Here is a 19,897-nt window from a genome sequence, read left to right as displayed (position 1 = left end):
ACCACAACCTACTTCTTGGTAAGATAAAAAACTGTGGGATAGACAGCATCACCACCAGATGTATTTGTAACTGGCTGACAAACCATAACAAATCATCCTTAATGGTACTACATCTACACGGAGGGAAGTAAGCAGTGCGGTACCACAAAGTTCTGTCTTAGGCCTCTTCAATATCTTCATAAATGACTTAGATGAGGGGATAGAGGGGGAACTCATCAAATTAGCAGATGACACTAAACTGGCACAAATAGCCAATGCCCCAGAATACAAGCTTAGGATCCAAAAAGATCTTGAGAGACTTGAACAATGGGCCCTATCCAACAAAATGAAATTTAATGAGGAAAAAAAGCAAGGTTTCACACTTAGGCAGGAAAAACCAAAGGTACAAGTACAGATTAGGCAAAACCTGGCTCAAAAACAGTAACTGTGAAAGGGACCTTGGAGTCCTAGTTGATGATAACTTAAATATGAGCCAGTAGTATGCGGCAGCAGTCAAAAAAGCTAATACAATCTTTGGTTGTAAAAACAGAAGCATAGAATCAAGATCACATGAAGTATTACTACTGCTTTATAAAGACTCAGTAAGGCCACACCTGGAATACTGCATCCAATTTTGGTCACCACATTAAAAAAAAGATGTTGAGATTTTGAAAAAAAGTGCAAAGAAGAGCAACTAAGATGATTAAAGGCCTGAAGACTAAAACATATGAAGAGCAGTTGTAGGATTTGGGTTTGGGTAGTCTAGAGAAAAGAAGGATTAAGAGGGACATGATAGCAGTATTCCAGTATTTAAGAGATTGCCACAACGAGGAGGAGGTCAACCTATTTTCCAAAGCACCAGAGAACAGGTCAAGAAACAATGGATGGAAACTAAACAAGAAGAGAAGCAACCTGGAATTAAGGACAAACTTCCCAACAGTGAGGACAATTAACCAGTGGAACAGTTTGCCATCAGAAGTTGTGGATGCTTCATCATTGGAGGTTTTTAAGAAGAGACTAGATTAGAAGACCTCCAAGGTCCTTTCCAACTCTATTCTAACTGATTGACTTACGTGCATGCTAGGAAGGGAAAGGAAAGGAATCAGAAAAAAGGGAGGGAGGCACAGGAAGGAAGGAAGGAAGGAAGGAAGGAAAGAAGGAAGAGAGAGAGAGAGAGAGAGAGAGAGAGAGAGAGAGAGAGAGAGAGAGAGAGAGAGAGAGAGAGAGAGAGAAGAGAGAAAGAGAGACAGAGACAGAGACAGAGACAGGGACAGAGAGACAGAGATTTCCAACACTCACCACCAGCTTACCAAGTGGGAACTCAATGGGGAAGCCAACAGGAAAATGGAAGTTTCTTCTGCTCCCAGTGGTTTTTTTTTGCCTACTCATGGTCATTATATTTTTCTGTTTAGGTAAGGAAATATCTCTGAACCAATGATCCAATGTCTCACAGGATGTGGTGTAATGTGCACCTGCAGGAATAAAGGGGTATTTTTTGGGAACATGATGGTTTCCCAGAAAGAGGCCAGATTAAGAAACTATGCAGTCCCAAGCTGAAGGACGGGGATTTAGTATAGTCACACCCTACAATCTCTTAGTATTTATATAGTAGGTTAGAAAATTATAGCTTTAGTATGGCAATATTTTGTCCATCAGATGTAAGCAAATAAAGAATTGAACATGATTGGATCTCTCTGTCTCTTCTCTGGCTTGGTAGAGATATGGGTTGTCTAGTAGATTTTTAAAAAGCACCTTAAAAATACAATGTGGAAGCATGGGAAGCTTTCATCGAAGCTAAGAGTAAAAAAGGAGTTATATAAGAATTTTAAGGAAGGAGGAATTACCAAGAAAAAGTGTTAGACATCATTTCTGACATTTGAAGTAGGCCAAATTAAGAAACAGACACTGCAGAGATTCCAGAATCCTGCTTTATTCTTGTAAGTATAATAAAAAGAATCTTAAAAGCTTCTTGTCCAAGCTTCTGCCTTTCGTAACAAAATCAAGGCAGAGGTGTTGTATGGATCAACCTTGCTGTACCTGTACTAATGAACACAGTGGTGGAGAACTAAAGACACAAAAGTGGAAATTTTATAACAAATTTCAAGAGACACTAAATGCAACACAAATAAAGGACACAACACTACTAATGGGTAACTGGAATGCAAAAGCTGAAAACTGGAAGAACCTGGAATCAAAGTAAGATTTGGAATGGTTAAATGCAATTATGAAGGATATAATTAATTGAATTTTGCCAAGAGAAATCTTTGTTTATATCCAGTACTAGCTTCAAACTGCATAAATGGAGATTCTACATATTTATATCATTGGATGAACAACATAAGAAACAAATCACCTACATAATTAGTAACAGAAAATGCAGAAATACAATGCGCTCAGCTGGAACATTTCCAGATGCAGATTACCAAACAAACCATGAATAATTGGTGTTAAGTATATAGTCAAAACTTTGAAAACAGAGTAGATATACTAGTAAGTTTTTAACCTGGGGGATATATATAATTGCTCTACTGTTAGAGATTGCAACATAAATTCAAATGGTTTGGTCTTTTCCTACTATTCTCATTTTTCAGGACAAAATCAGTAGTGTTGTTAGTATCATTTTGAACCAGTTGCTGTCTATGTTTTTTCCACTATATCCTCAGATTTGGAATCCAAGAATTGTGATTTTTAGTGACATGGAAGCTGGATAAGAGAATTATCATTTCAACAATGCAGAAGAAATCTATACCTGGTTTGTATCAATAGATTGGTGAAATTTACCGTAGTCCAGATCAACATTTATTTCCTCCCCCCCCCCAAAGTACAGAAGAAGACTTTCAAGCAATGAAATCATTTTGAGTCTGTTTACCACATAATTTGGCACCAGCGTTATGATTATTATGCTTGAAGTTACATTAGTTTATTAATGGGGGTAGGATATTTCTCTCTGATTTTGATTAATTAAGTAGTATATTTATTTAAAACACAATAACTCTAAGGAACAGGTTTTGTGTACTAACTTTTATGAAAAAACCTGAGGAGCCATGAGAAACATTATGAAAACTGAAACAATATTTTTTTTCTTAAAATTTCAAAGAACTAAAGATCCAAGTGGCTTTCAGAACAAATTATCTTGATAGCCAAAGAGAATGAATGAAATCCTTTGTCAACAAGGACATACAAAAACTGAATGCAAATTGTCAACATCAAGGTAGACTGAACAAAGAAATATACAAAGACTCTTTATTTATTATTCCATTTGTACACTACTGAATCTACCGCAGCCTCCTGGTGGTTTACAATAATGAATAATACAATTAAAACATCCACAATAAATTAATTTGAGCAGAAACACCAAAATGCGACAATAGTTAATATTAATAAGTAAAATATTTGCTGTTCTACTCAAATTATTTCACAGATAAGAGGCTATACAGTGCGATGCTTCTTATTGGTTATGCTGCTGAAGTTCATAGAATGTAATGTAAATGAAATAAGAACAGTCATCTCTGCTCATTAAGACCATAATAAATGATTGATTTGATTTGAAGCTCATCATTTTCTGTAATAGCAGAGTAAGTCTGAGATTTATAAGTTTTCAGACTGTAGGAAATGTTGAACTATGGGAAGGCTGCAAGGGCAGAGAATATTCTTTCAAAATTCTAAAATTTATAGCTAGGAATTATGGGAGTTAATCGACAACATCTTTGGGAGGTGACATGTTGGGGAAATCTGCTAGAAAATCTTATATTAGTATTGGAAGAGCAGACTCGTCTAACTATGGGGCTGTGTAAGCTATGAGGGTGTGTGTGTGTATGTATGTATGTGTGTGTGTATATATATATATATGTCTGTGTGTGTGTGTGTGTGTGTGTGTTAAGTATTTATCAAGTCTTTTGAATACCTTGCTGGTTAAATCTTCTTTCCTGTTTCAGCCTAACCCAAGGCTATCCGCAGGCTATAGTCACAACTTACGACAGTTCATTATTTGTGTAAATTATTCAAATTGCTAATAAAGAATTAGGGAGGCTGATATGGCCATTTCGAACTTATTTTGTTCTCATCAGTCAGTCATATCCTTTATCTGAGATTCGAACCTGGGCTAATTATATATTAAGCAGTTGTTTTTAACCCCTAGGCCACAGGCTCTTTCTCTCTTTATTAGCTAGGAAGCAAGGGAGATATATGTGTTAAGTATTTGTCAAGTCTTTTGAATACCTTGCTGGTTAAATCTTCTTTCCTGTTTCAGCCTAACCCAAGGCTATCTGCAGGCTATAGTCACAACTTACGACAGTTCATTATTTGTGTAAATTATTCAAATTGCTAATAAAGAATTAGGGAGGCTGATATGGTATGTCAATATATATGTATAAAACAGACATATTTTAGAAAGGAAAAAAAGGATCAATGAATCCTTATCCTATTCTTTAGAGTTCCTTACATACTTGAACTTTTGTTGTAATTCCTTTGCATTCTTATCTCTTAAATTTGTGCCTATTCCTTCTTAACACATTCCAGATTATATATGTTCACACTGTACAGACCATCTAACTCAGTAATTCATACTAGTGCAAAAATTGATCCGAGGCAAATGTTAGGAAGGTTGAACTACTAAATCTTTGCCTAGACATTTACGGTATTGTTTCTGAACTGAATTGCTGCTCAGATGTTCACTTCATGTCAAAGTTCAAAATAATATGAGAAATCTTTTATGAGTACAATTACTACTATAGTTTGATAAAATAATCTCTAACAGAGCTGCCAATTCTGTTTCCTTCTTTCATAACATCAGAAGAGTCTAGTGTATTGTCTATTATTCTCTTCATTGAGCGAAATGGAATGTTAAAAATTTTATTTTAACATTGATAAGGTATGTCATTATGCCACCACAAATATTAATTTACCAGGAGGGGAAACACAATGATATACATTATTTTCATAGCTTTCATTTGTTTGTACTAAATAAAGTAAAATATCATTAAGATGAGATGTTTATTCCTATGGAGAAACATTTTAAAATGGTTAAATTAAGTCCTTCTTCTTTTCTACTTTGTGTGATCCAATTACTAGGAAGCTTTTTAATTAGTGGCTTTTACATTCTTATTTTATGTGGATGGAAATATTGCTCTTAGTTCCATCAATTAAAAATCACATATTACAGAACTCTGGAGACAGGCAATCCTTCTTGCAATCCTTGCCCTTTGGAATAATCTCCCTGCTGGCTTACAGGAATTTATTTGGCTATTCTGCAGGATTAGGGTCATAAATGGCCCCACTAACCACTATGTTAGGTATGGTCATTAATTCAGCATGGTGAGCTCTTAATATTTTGTATATTTTTTCCTTTCACTGTTTCTAAGCCTTTGTAAGCCACCCATAATCATGGTGATTTGGAAATTGACTAAATATGTACAAATAAATAAATGGGATTATATACCAATAATTGTAATAAGAACAAAATAGTTACACAACTTGCATTTGTACAGTAGAGCCTTTCTAATTTCTGTATAATGGGGATATATGATACTTGTTACAATTATATCTTCTTTGGCCTTTTGCTGGCCTTCTAAAGAATAATTGTTCTTTATATGAAAACTATTCCATTGCAAAGCTCTGAACAGATTCCCACAAATCATCTGTTTTGAGTAACTGCAATACCTAGGTCAAAATAGAAAATCATGATATTTTAAAATAATTGTAATGGTGTAGCCTCAAACATAAACTATGATGATTACTTGGACAAATAGAATTTAATGTCAATCAAATGTACAACTTTCACAAAGATTGAAAAGTTGTAGAATTTGGAAACCATTGTTGCTAAATGCTTTTCAGAATGTCATTTGCTTAATAATTATATTTCTGCCCAGCTATACAGAAGCTGAAACTTATTATGGTTGAGTTATATTACAGTATAGTCATCTAGATCAAAATAATTGTTTCCAAGGATCTTGAAAGCCATAATCAATTGCAATTTATACAGAAGAAACAATTCCTCATACCAGATACTTGGAAGGAATAATTTGAAATAGAATAATTTTTGAGAAGTAGATTTTCTGATCAAAAGCTACATAAGCCTGACTGTGGCAGGTTCTTGCTAGTTCTTCTCATAACCCTGCATCCATTTATAATTATTTGTGCTTTCAATTTAGTCTGACCTCTTGACTGGTCCTGACTTCTTGGCCTGGCCAATTCCTGAATTGGCAACATTCACTTTTATGTTTTGCCATTGCCTTCTTCCTAGGCCTGAGAGAGAATGATTTGTCCCAAGACAATCTGGCTTGTGTCTGTCTAAAACAGAAAACAGAACTAGAACTCACAATGTCCTGATTTATAGCCTAGGGCCTTTCACTATTACACCAAACTGACTCTGTGATTGCATATCTATCTATCTATCTATCTATCTATCTATCTATCTATCTATCTATCTATCTATCTATCTATCTAATATATTGATACGCAATCAAAGACATACATACATACATACATACATATATATATATATATATATATATATATATATATATATATATATTGCTACTAATGACAAACATTTTATTGAAAAGTATGTAAACTGTGGTTGAAAATGAACCAGGAAGAAGAATATGTTAAAGAGTATGTGATTAAATGGGCAAAAAGCTTTAACTATAATATTATGCTTGATCAGTGGGAAAATAAGTGGATTATTGGACTGAAAAGACGTTGCCTAGTTTGGTAATGAAATGTCTGCAAGTAAACAACCAAGCTCAGAGAGCATCAAGGACCCCACTACTGAAGAAAACCATATAGTACTATTTAGTGGATGAAGTCCAGAAGTTGAGTAGGAATACACAAATCAATAGAGAACTGGGATTGGTATAGATGAATATAGAGCTAACCTAGAAGGAATACTAGAATAGTCAGGTAAACTTCAACTTACGAAGGAAGATAGGGTGAAAAATAAACTTAAAATAGCTCTTAATATGAGAGGAGGCAAAGGGAAACTCTGTCATTATGCCCTACAATAATGAAGTAGAGTTTCAATAACCCTTTGGATATCTATCTTTTGAACTGCCCTTCCTGAAGGGCCAACAGTTCCAGAAGAGCATGGATCATCAGAATATAAGAAGTTCAAAGTTTTACCTGAGAAGGGGAGATAGTAGACAATGAGAAAGAAGAGAGAAAACTGCCATTAATCCTTAACTTTGGAATTAGGACTAAGGAATAAGAAAAAATAATGCTCTCCTTTGTCAAGCTTGACAAGTAGGATTAGACTCCCCTTCCAACTCTATGATTCTGTGATTCTGTCATTGTTTGAGCTAATCTTCTATGCAGGCCAATTGGATTTAGCCTCCAGGCTACTTTATTGAGAAGTACACGCCCAGAATAAGAATCAACAAAACTTTGTGGCTGGTAATGAGGAACAGCTCATTTAGTGGGGAAGAGAAACAATGTATAAATGTAGTAATCACAATTCATTTATCTTTTTAGTTTAAATGTATTTCCTTATCTAAACTGAAATATATTCCCAAGAAACTTTTATATCTAAATCAGCTGTCCTTTCATCTAACTACAAAAAATCTAGATTTTTAAAGATGATCAAACAAAATCTAATTTATTAGTTCATTGTTTTGACTGGGATATTCTGATTTACAGTTAATTAACAGTTAATAAAATGGAAGGTCAAATAAGAAATAGAAAGTATAATTCAACTGAAAATTTCAATATAGAAATTTTGCATAGACATAAAATATATAGATCTATTCTTCAGAATTTGTTTACTATTATGGATATAAAATTATATTATTGTTAATACAACATGCAAAACCTCCATATCCCTATAATACCAGAACTGATTGTTTAGTAGGAGTGAGAGACATGTTATTGCATTTCTGAATTTAAAAGGACATTGAGTGTTTAGCTAGCTTTTCTGCACTTAGCTCAATATTGCAGAATAAAAGCATTTTAATGCTTGACAATATCCAAAGTTCTATATTTGAATGTTTGCCTTTTTGTTTTGGGATTTCTGAAACATATCCAAAGAATTTTTTAAAAAAATAAGGATAACATTTTAATTTAGGTTTTGAATTATAATCAAAAGTAAATATAAAATTCATTGTATATAGGTTCCACTGAGTTTAATCCAGAGAAATTTAAAGCAATTTAAGTATGTTTCATGAATCTACCACACAGTAACATCATGTGGATATCTGAGCCATATTGGCATAATAAAATGCTAATAAAATGTGTATATGCAACAGATTCACAGTAAAAAATAAAATGCTTTCACAAATGCAACCTCAAAGCTACAGAAATAAATTGATGCAATAATATCAAAAAAATAAATAAATGTCCTGGTATTGTATTAATCTAGAAGTAAAATATAAATGCTATTTTTACTCATTTTAAAAAAAGTACCATTTTAAAGAAGATTGCAAAATACTATTCCAGTGTATTTAACGGTGATTATATACTGTATGTGGAGAGACCAATTCATATAGATACTCTTATAAAAAATCTAGCTCGCCTATTTTTCTAATTTCTAATGACTGTAATTCTATTTTCTGCTTAATGCTGACAATTTCATTACTTCTACTGAATGGGGAATCCGTCAAATAATAATAAGAAACTTAAACATACTTAGATTGAAACATTTAGTCATTGTCAGTTCTTAATCTTCAGGCTACTTGTACTCCAAAAATTTATTTTTATATAGATTTTAATAATAATATTTCTGTTGCATATGTGGTTAAGGAAGGAGAGGCTAAAAATTCCTCCTTTTGTATACCTTGCATTCTAGTGGAGAGCTTTTGGTTATATGCCTTTTAAACATATGTTCATACAAAAATACAGAAATTTTATTTTCTATTTTTGTCATAGATGATTCACTGTTACATTGTTATAAGTATTTAAATTAACTTTATAAAAACACTAAACTTTGTCTCAATTTATTTATTACTTTTAAGATCTATACTCCACTCTTTATTTTGTACAATCCAATGCAGCATTATATAAATTTCCCTTTCTCTATGTTCTGCATGAAATCAAACCTGTGTGATATGTTGGGTTGAGTTAATCACTCCCAATATCCCCTACTTCACTTCATAAGTACTGAATGGTGCATCATCTTTATATGCCAACCATCTCCCTGCTTTATTTGCAAACTCAAAGTGTCTTTGTTTTGCATACTTCATTTTTGTTTCTATTTCATGAACTGCTAACATAAACATTGTTATTGTTGCCATAACAATTTAATTTGATGTGAAATTTTAACATCCGTAGGTCTTTTCAAACTCAATTTCTTTCTGTCTAACTTCATCCAACATTCTTTTCCAGAGATTTCTTTTTCTCTAAACAATTATACTGTATAAAATAACCCCTCATAACATCCCACACAGTAATTAAGGCTGTTTTTCTACCTAAATTGTTATCAATATACTCTTTTAATTTATTTTTACAGTCCTTTACGATCACCTGTTTTTGCAAAATAGCTTCATTTAATCGCCATCTATAATTCAAACTCTTTCCTCTAAGTACCAAAAACACTGGGTTATGGTCAGAAAAGGATTTAAGTAAAATGTCAGCTGTGCTGTTGGCTTGATCAAAGCACACTGAAAGACATTCCCCCCTCCCCGAATGGAGAAGAAACATTTGCAGCCAAATCACCAAGCTTGGAGATCAAACCAACAGCCCAACTACCATCCAAAGCTACTAATATTCAAACACATTTCAAAATGTCAACTTTTAAGATTTTATTTTCAAGATATTTAGAAGTCTATGTCATATCAATCCTTGAAGAGGATTTATATCTTTCTGAAAAAAGTATATTCTCTAGCAAGACCATTTTTATATCTCCATGAGTCTGTTAATACTGAGTTATCCATCATGCCAAAATAATTTACCTTGAGAGGGTTTAATCCCCTTAGTTGATGGTCTATCTAAAGCTGATAAAGTCACTCCATTCAATCCCCCAACATAAACCAATTTTCATATGAAAAGGATATTAACTGGACCATAATATATTTTTTAAAAATGCATTTATCATCCATTGAGTTCAATTTCCACTACTACAAATCTATCATGATCGTCTACTAAAAGTAGCTTGGGTTTAAGTTGGGGTTTTATATATAGAACAACTCCCTTAATCTTTTTTAAACTGGCAGATATAAATTCCTCCCCTAGTCATTTATTTATTAAATATTTCTTGTCTTGTTTCTTGATATGTGTTTCTTGAAGGCAAGTTACATCAACATTGAGTTTTCTCAAATAATGAAATAGTTTTTTATGCTTGGATCGGGCATTTGCCCCTTTAATAATCCAAGTAATAGCCTTAATCTCCATGTTTACACAAAGTAGCAGATTCCTGTACTGCTATCTCAGCCCTATCTTCTTCAATACTATCCTTTTGACATTGTTCTGCCTCAAATTTCTTGTCTATATCCAGTTCCTCAACTGAGTCTGAAATTAGTTTATGTCTAATCAGAAAGTCCTTGGCTTTTTCTATGGAATACAATTTAAATAGGTAAATATCACTCCTTTGAGTTTATCCCAATGAAAGGGGATCTTTCTCTTCTTCAAGATATCAGTAAGAACGGTATAGGTTTTCCTTTTTCTCAGAATTCTCAATGGAATTTCCTTCAACAGAATTATATCCCCATTTTCCATTCTCAGTTTGAATTTAAAATGGCAATCCAAGACAAACTTTCTTGTTCTTCTTACAAAGTGGACAAAATGGTAGTTTTCTCATAGTTGCAAATCTGGAGTTTACTCTGTACATGTTACCCAGCAAAATGTCCATAAGTTTTTCTTCCCAATAGGTCAACTGGGCCAACGCTTTAACCTTATAAATTAAGGAAGGAAAGGGAAAAGCGAATGATTGAGAAAATTTGTGAAGGAGATAAGGTAATAACTAATAATTAGCTTGTTAAAAAGACTTTTCATAATTTTTAAACTAACTTGTATAAAAAACAGTAGTTAGATAGATCTAAAATTGATGAATATCTTTTAAGACAAAGGTTACCTAAGCTATCACAAACCCAGAGGTAACTTAGGAATGACCAAATAATGGCCTTCAGAATATCAGACACTATTAAAAAATGAAACCAGGCAAAGCTCCGGGACCAGGACCAGATGGCCTTACAGGTTAATATTATAAGTGCTTTGAGGAGGAACTTCTTCAGCCACTAAAGGACATAATGAATGATATACTTCAGGAGGGAAGGATACCCCCAAAGTGGAAGGAAGCCAATATTGTGTTATTATCAAAGGAGAGTCAAGATGTCACAAAGACAAAGAATTATAGACCAATTTCATTACTGATCAAAGACCAGTGCTTATTTTGTAAAAGAAAAAGGTGCCGGAACTCACACATATCATACAACCCGCCTTGCCTACCCTGCAAGGTTTCATCCAAAAAAGGTTCCGGAACTCCGTTCTGAGTGTTCTATGAGGAAAAAAGCTCTGACAAAGACTATAAACTTTTTGCTGTAATTTTGGCAGAAAGATTAAAGAAGATTTTACAGGCATATATTCATGAAGACCGCTCTGCCAAAAAGACAGCTAAGGGATAATGTGAGGACTGTTCTAAATATCACTGAATATTTACAAAAACACAATGAGAAACAGGCAGCTTTAATATTCCTAGATGCAGAGAAGGCCTTTGACAATTTATTTTATTTATTTTATTTTATTTTAATTCCATTTATATCCCGCCCTTCTCCGAAGACTCAGGGCGGCTTTACAAACTTAGCAATAGCCTTCATTCTATGTATATGCCTGCTTATTAGGGCTTTCACATCCCCCCAAGCGGCATTATTACAAAGTCAGCTTATTGCCCCCAACAATCTGGGTCCTCATTTTACCTACCTCGGAAGGATGGAAGGCTGAGTCAACCTTGAGCCTGGTGGGACGCGAACCTGCACTAATTGCAGGCAGCTGGTGTTACTTAAGGAGGCATTAGCCCACTGTTCCACCAAGGCTCTAAACTGGATTTTTATGATTAAAGTCCTGGAAGAAATGGACTTTGGAGAGAACTTCTTTCAAGGAGTTAAAGCTATTTATATATATCACAACAAGCAAAAAATGTTATTAATTCATGTGAAATTCATGTGTATTTTGGTGATGGAAGTTTTGAATAGAGATATTAGGAAAAATGAGAGAATAATGGGTATAAGCATCAAGAAAAGTTTACAAATTGAGAGCATTTGCTGATTATTTGGTTATATTCCTGCAGGACCCAAAAATAAGATAGAATATATGATGAGGAAATTAAATGAGTTTGGGGCACTAGCAGCTTTTAAAATAAACAGACAGAAAACAGCAATGTTGATCAAGAATATGTCCTCTCAGGATTGTGCTATACTGAGTAAAAAGTCTGGTTTTAAGATTGAGAAAAAGGTGAAATATCTGGGGGTCATGCTGAAAAACACAAAGCTGTTTCAAAATAATTATGTATCTCTTTGGAATGATATTAAAAAGGATTTACAAAGATGGGACAAACTACATTTATCATTACTGGGCAGAATTTCTGCAAATAAAATGAATGTTTTACCAAAGATGCTCTTTCTCTTCCAGACAATATCAATACTTGCAATGGATATTCCATTTAAACAATGGCAGAGGGATATTTTCAAGTTTATATGGCAAGGAAAGAAACCAAGAATTAAATATAAGCTATTGCAAGATGCTAAGGAAAGAGGTGTCTGGATTTACAGACTTGAAATTGTACTTTGATGCATGCTGTTTGGTCTGGTCATAAGAATGTGTGAAACTCAGAATAAGAGGCTACTTGATTTGGAAGACCAAGTATAAGGAAGAACTAGAATTAGAAGGTCACGTCTGCCATTGGTTTACATACCTACAAATGAAGGAAAGATTTAAACTAGATTAAAAAAGCCATGAGTTTGATTTTTCTAAAAATGAATTGAAATTTTTACTATGCGGTAGTGATGATCATATTATTACCAAGCTCTATAAATTATTAAAATTGAATTTGGAAAATGAATATGTAAAACACTGTATGATCTATTGGGCAAGGAATTTTGGGTATAATGTGGTGCTTGAACAATGGGAAAATATGTGGATGCAAGGCTTAAAATTTACATTAAACTATAATTTAAAAGAACATTTTTACAAGATGATGTATTGCTGGTATTTAAATTATCTAGAATGCATAAAGGTATTTCAAATGAAAGTTGGAAATGTAAATGTAAAGAAGGCACTTTTTATCATTTATGGTGAACATGTGATAAAGCAAAGAAATATTGGAGTAGGATTCATACATTAATGCAGAAAATTCTTAAAGTGAACATAAAGATTAAACTAGGAACTTTCCTTCTGGGTCTAATGGAAGAATATTTGGAGGGGAAAAAATAGAACTCTGATTTTATATATGGTGATGGCAGCAAGACTGCAATATGCACAAAAATGGAAGGATGCTTTGATTCCCACCATGGAAAAATGGTTACAAAAGCTGATGGAATTAGCACAGATGTCTAAATTGATTGTTTTGATAAAATAAAAGAATTATAAGTACTTTTCTTTCTACTTGGAAACCACTTCTGCACTTTGTGCTTGAGGTGGAAAAAAATGATACTGTGATTTTGGGTTTTACTGATTAGACTGATTTGTTGATACAGAAATGAATAGTTGACACTAGTATAGAAATGTAAAAAGTTGAGATTCGATCTTAATGCATTATTCTACTGCAACAGAGGGAGTTGGAAGTCAGTGCCTTTTATTTCTTTCCCTTCCCTTCTCCACACTTTTTGGTTTTCCCTTTTCCTATGGTTGTCCCTTATTATTTGCTTTTGTATTTTTATATTTTATGTTATAAATGAATAAAATTATAAAAAATAAAAAAAAGAATGGTGCATAATCTTCTTTAAAAACAAAACAAAACCTTACTTTTTCAGACATGTTATTTTCTGTTATTTTTTTAATGAAATGGAATGGTTTCTAAGTACATGTTGCATAATTTATTAAAAAATAGGTACAGTGAAAAGTGTATTCATGTTGTCTGTATATAACCACAAAGAAACAGACAGAAACAGATACTGTAAACCAGAAGTCATTCTTTCCCTTTTAGGTTTTAAAAAAGTTGAAAGAACAAAAATGAGAGAACATAACCAAGTTACAAGGGAAATGCGACGTCAGAATAACAGTGTTGGAAGGGACCTTGGAGGTCTTCTAGTCCAACCCCCTGCTCAGCCAGGAAACCCTATAACATTTCAGACAAATGGATGTCCAATCTCTTCTAAAAACCTGCAGTGTTAGACCACCCACAACTTCTGAATACGTTCTACTGATTAATCTGCATCCTGCATGAATGAGGCATGCTTCCACAGTGAATACCTCGTGGATGCACCAAGTTTCCAATTTATTTCTGGAGGGAAATAATTTGGGTGTAATTGCAAGAATGATATTCAGTGCCTAGAGACTGAAAAGAAAACTTGTGTGATATCAGAATACTATCCAGTCGCTTTTTAAAGCAAAGAAACAACTGCTTTTTATAAAGACCCTGATTAAACATTAACATAACTCAATGGGCAGAAATTGATACAAAGTGACTGAAAAATTTAGTGTGCATAAAATATTCTGAGCCTTGGTGGAGCAGTGGGCTAATGCCTCCTTAAGTAACACCAGCTGCCTGCAATTAGTGCAGGTTCGCATCCCATCAGGCTCAAGGTTGACTCAGCCTTCCATCCTTCCGAGGTAGGTAAAATGAGGACCCAGATTGTTGGGGGCAATAAGCTGACTTTGTAATAATGCCGCTTGGGGTGTGTGTGAAAACCCTAACAAGCAGGCATATACATAGAATGAAGGCTACTGCTAAACTTGTAAGCCGCCCTGAGTCTTCGGAGAAGGGCGGGATATAAATGTAATAAAAAATAAAAAAAATATTCGTTTAACTGGTTATACTATCCTTATTAATTTCTGTTGATTTTTTAAAGACTTCTGAATAGAAAACCACATCATGCTTCTCTGTTGAGAACAATTAAAATAGGATTAAATCTAATTGCCTGTAAATTATATATGAATTGCCAATTATTATTATTTGGGCTGAATACGAAAAATATAAAACACTTAATCAATTCGCCCAGCTTTTCCATTCTAGATACATAAAATAAATCACTAGATCAATTTAAGAATCTACCTATCTTTAAATATCTGATGAATATTCTCTTCCTCTAGTTGCCAACAAGATATTCATAAGGCACTCACAAACTGTAAAAAAATACCTGGACTGACAGTTGTAACAGTGAACGTATATTTATTTTATTTATTTTATTTTAATTCCATTTATATCCCGCCCTTCTCCGAAGACTCAGGGCGGCTTACAAGCTTAGCAGTAGCCTTCATTCTATGTATATGCCTGCTTATTAGGGCTTTCACACACCACCACCCCAAGCGGCATTATTACAAAGTCAGCTTAATTGCCCCCAACAATCTGGGTCCTCATTTTACCTACCTCGGAAGGATGGAAGGCTGAGTCAACCTTGAGCCTGGTGGGATGCGAACCTGCACTAATTGCAGGCAGCTGGTGTTACTTAAGGAGGCATTAGCCCACTGCTCCATGGCAGTATGAAACTTCAGTTCAGAGATTCATTTGAAGGTTGGTTAGATTTATTTCTTACCAAGTTGACTTTCTGAATTGAGTCAGACAATTGAATCAAATATAATGTCTCCAAATTAGTTTGGTGATTCAGAAAAGTGCAAAAGCCACTCAATGCTCTAAATTGTTTCAAATCATCAAATAGGTCTGAACTGATGATCTAAAACAAGATGACAGTTCATATTGGATCAGAACCAATCCTCACACCTCTATTGATCATGATTAATGATCAATGATTGTTTTAGTCTCTATAATTTTATTTATTTCCTTTTTAAAACTATTCAGGTCATTGGCTACTGAATTAGGGATAGTGAATCTGATGGTTTAAATATATATTGTAGAAACAAAAATGTCCCTTTATCTGTCTTTAATCTTTAGCTTTGTTGGATGATGCCAACTTCCTTTTCTATTAATTTTTATCAAGTCTTTCAAAAACAGCCTTTTTCCTAAGTTAAAAAATAAATAAACATTTAACTTAAATTAAGAAGCTTGAAATTGGTATCCTGCAAATAGAAGGTTAGAGGTAGCATGGAGTTGTCCAATTACATTGCATCTATGCCTGACATCTTGAGGAGCAGGTGAACTAATGTTTGGCAACTCCCCTTCTCTCAAAGATGCATTAGTTATAGCCCAGATCCAGTTGTCCTTCTCGTTCCTGGCCATTTTAATTATATAGGCGGTATAAGTGTCTGGTAGGGACATGGTGGCTCAGTGGGTTAGGACGCTGAGCTTGTCGATCAGAAGGTTGGCAGTTTGGCAGGTCGAATCCCGAGTGCCGCGTAACAGAGTGAGCGCCTGTTACTCATCCCAGCTTCTGCCAACCTAGCAGTTCAAAAGCACGTAAAAATGCAAGTAGAAAAATAGGGAACACTACAGTGGGAAGGTAACAGCGTTCTGTGCGCCTTTGGTGTCTAGTCATGCCGGCCACATGACCACAGAGATGTCCTCGGACAAGCGCTGGCTCTTCGGCTTTGAAACGGAGATGAGCACTGGCCCCTAGAGTTGGAAACGACTAGCATGCATGTGCGGGGGAAACTTTACCTTTTATAAGTGTCTAGGCCCCATGTGGCAGAATTTAGATTGCAGATGATTCTCTTCTTTTACTTGGGATTCAAAGGTTCAAAAGCCTGTAATAACACTACAAGGTATTACCTCTGTCATCTGAATATAATATTTTATTCAGTTTACAATTCAGTGTGAATTCAAATAATTTTTCTGTAATATGCTTTACCAAATGATCATAACTTACACTGGCTTGTTCTTCCAGCCCATCCTTCCCCAAAAGGATATGAAACTCTTAAAATAGTAGATTGACCAGCATTTCACACTATTCCAGTTTTGTTCACATTTCTCATTTAAAAGGAAAGTTATTTTATTTTATTATTATTTGTTTTACTGTACATCTCACCATCAGGTGAAATGATATCCATTTTTTTTCCTTTTCATAATCTACATCCTGCATGAATGAGCTTTCCATACATTAGATCAGTGGTCCCCAACCACTGCGGCTTGGTGCTGTTTCACATTCCTTCATTCCTTTGCAAATGGATGGAAGGCCTGAAGAAGCACAAGATCTCTCCCCCAAAGTCTTTCATCTGTTTACAAAAGCTTTTGATGCAGAGAAGAGAAGCCTTTGGGAAAGCGGTCTTGTACTTCTTCAGACTCACAGAGGCTGCTTGATGTTTCAAAAGCAGATTGGATGTCCTGCACAGGCAGCCTTGGTGAGTTAGCAAAGATGAACAGGGCACACTCTTCCCACTTAGCCTTTCATCTCACTGCTCCATTTTTGGAGCATTGGGAGCAGGTGGCTTGGAGGCCCAGTTGGGAGGGAGAGGGAAACCAGGCTGTGCTAGTGTGTGTGTGTGGGGGGGGCAAGTGCACACATGCAAGCACATGCAGCTCCACTCACACAAGAGAGAAGTCTTTGGCCCACCTCTTGCGTGCCCTGGTTCTAAATAGGCTTTTATTCTGGAAGTCGGCTGTGGCCCAGGGGTTGGGGACTCTTGCATTAATTTTGTAATTCTCCATTAGTCCAAGATTTCTTTACCTATAAATTAATATCAGTTGAGACAGCCAAGAGTATACATATAAAACTAGGAATTTATTTTTAATCTCAAGATGTATCCTTTACAATTGTTTAAATATTGGAGCGCCCTTGTCATTTTAATGCCTGCTATTTCTTTTTGAAGATACTTCTTTTTGATAAGCCTTAAATAGTGTGATGTTTCTATATCTACAAAGATCAAAATTGTTCCAGCCATTGTTATTCCCTGTGGCACTGTATGGATGCAAAAGTTAAGAAGCAGGATAGGAAAGTATTGATCCCTCTGAACCTGGATAATACCCAATCCTAAGAATATAATGGACACCCAAGAAACAAACCAAAGAATCATTGAACAACTTATCCCAGAGTTTTCACTTGAGGCACAAATGATCAGCCTCAAATTTAGCTACTTTAGACACATTGTGTGAAGACTCAGTTCTGTGGAGAAGGCTATAATACTGGGAAAGGTGGACAGAAAGAGAAAAAGAGGATGACTGGGCACAAGGTGGCTGGATTCAGTTGTAATAGTGATGAATGCAATATTGGGAGACTTGAAAGATCAGTCTAGGACTGAATTGTGGAGTTCTTGATGCTCTATGAGCTTGATTGTTTGGTTGGAGATGTTTATTACACAACTAGGCAACATCATTAGTGAGTGAGTGAGTTTGCTCCCTGTTTATATACAGTGGCTTTGCCAGTTTTGCTGAGGGCATGGTTTTCTTCTTGATACTTTCTTATTACAGTATTGTTTTTTGCTTGATTATTTGCCTAGTGTTAATACTTGTATATCTGAGTGTTGGCTGCTAGAGAAAATGTAGTCTGGTATTTTTGTTTGCTCTTAACTTTTTTTACATAGATTACATTCTAATCTTCTGGTTCAGAAACAATTTTTAAGAATAAGTTATATTTCTTACAATATCAACAAGTTTACATTTAAATTATTTATGATTTGTTTATTTTCAACTTCATTTTGTGTTTCCTTTGCTGCCTCAACTACTTATAGTTTCTTCCTCAAACTATGTTCATATTTGGTATTTGTCCAGCATCTAAGGCTGCTAAGCAGGGCTGTCTTTCCATCCTAGGAAGATATCCCCAGATGTAGCTGCTGGTTTTGAATAAGCTGGGAGGGAAAGATAATTCTCCTCTGGATCTGACATACAAAAACAGATCACAAGCTGCAATTTGGTGAGCCCTGATGCAGTATTGGAGTCTGACTCTACCCACTGCCAGGAGTTTGATCCTGACCAGTTCAAAGTAGTAATAATTGTGATGAATGAGTGATAGAAAAATAAACTGAAATATAGGTGAAAACAGAAATTAGAGTATCCAGGCTACATCTCTTTTTCCTTAAGAGGGGACAAATGCATTGTTAGTTGTAATTTCACCTAAACATTAAAAAATAAAGACAGTTGTTATGTATATAATTAAAAAAAACAAAACAAAAGATGGACTTCTAAATTGCACAACTTAAAGATGTAAAAAATCTTGGCATAATTGAAATATTTCTTAAAATGGCATTTATAAAGTAATGTGGACATGCAAAAATGAAGTTTTCCTATTACCTCAGTTCTGCACCCTAGTTTAGATAGTTACATTATGAACTATATTTAGAAGGTCTCCAGTGTAACCATGGAAACAGTTTCTTAGGCAGCTGTATTAATTCATTCAAGTTAAGCTAAGGATATAGGAATACTTTCAAATGTGCATAGACTCATTTCCCTATTGTCAATACTGGAACAATTATACATGGACAGTTTCTAGTGCATTTTTCTGCATTTATGTTAGTGTCCATGTCAGAAAGGAAAGAATATTGACATTTTACTCTCCCCCAGTATATCTTGACAACAGCTGTTATATGCTGTTAATCACCAATTTAGGATTGGTTGGGAATAGCAGGTGGTGAATATTGATAATATCCATTAGTGACATTTATGAGAAGATGTACAATGCAGTCACATAGATCCAAAGGAAATAGATCTTGTCCTACTGGTATCCGTTGAGTCTGATTTGTTCCAAAGCAATGGGTCTTGAAGATGGCTACATTTATTTGGATATTTATTTACTATGTGATTGTATTAAAACTGCAAGCCAGTGAAAATAAAATAATTAAAATTTAAGAAAACTGTTTAGTGAAATATAAAGGCTATAAATGTTATGAAAGTTTATAACAATAGATTGATTGGTTATAGCCCTAGACCTGTGGATAAAATAGAACACCTGAAGCACCAATACAGTTCATGGCTCTTAATTCAGGTGAAGAAACAATAGTTGACATTTTGGTCCTA

This window comes from Vipera berus, assembly GCF_964194415.1.
Source record: "Vipera berus genome assembly, chromosome: 6".
NCBI lineage: Eukaryota > Metazoa > Chordata > Lepidosauria > Squamata > Viperidae > Vipera > Vipera berus.
The sequence above is the reverse complement of the archived record's forward strand: the minus strand, read 5'-3'. Positions refer to the sequence as shown.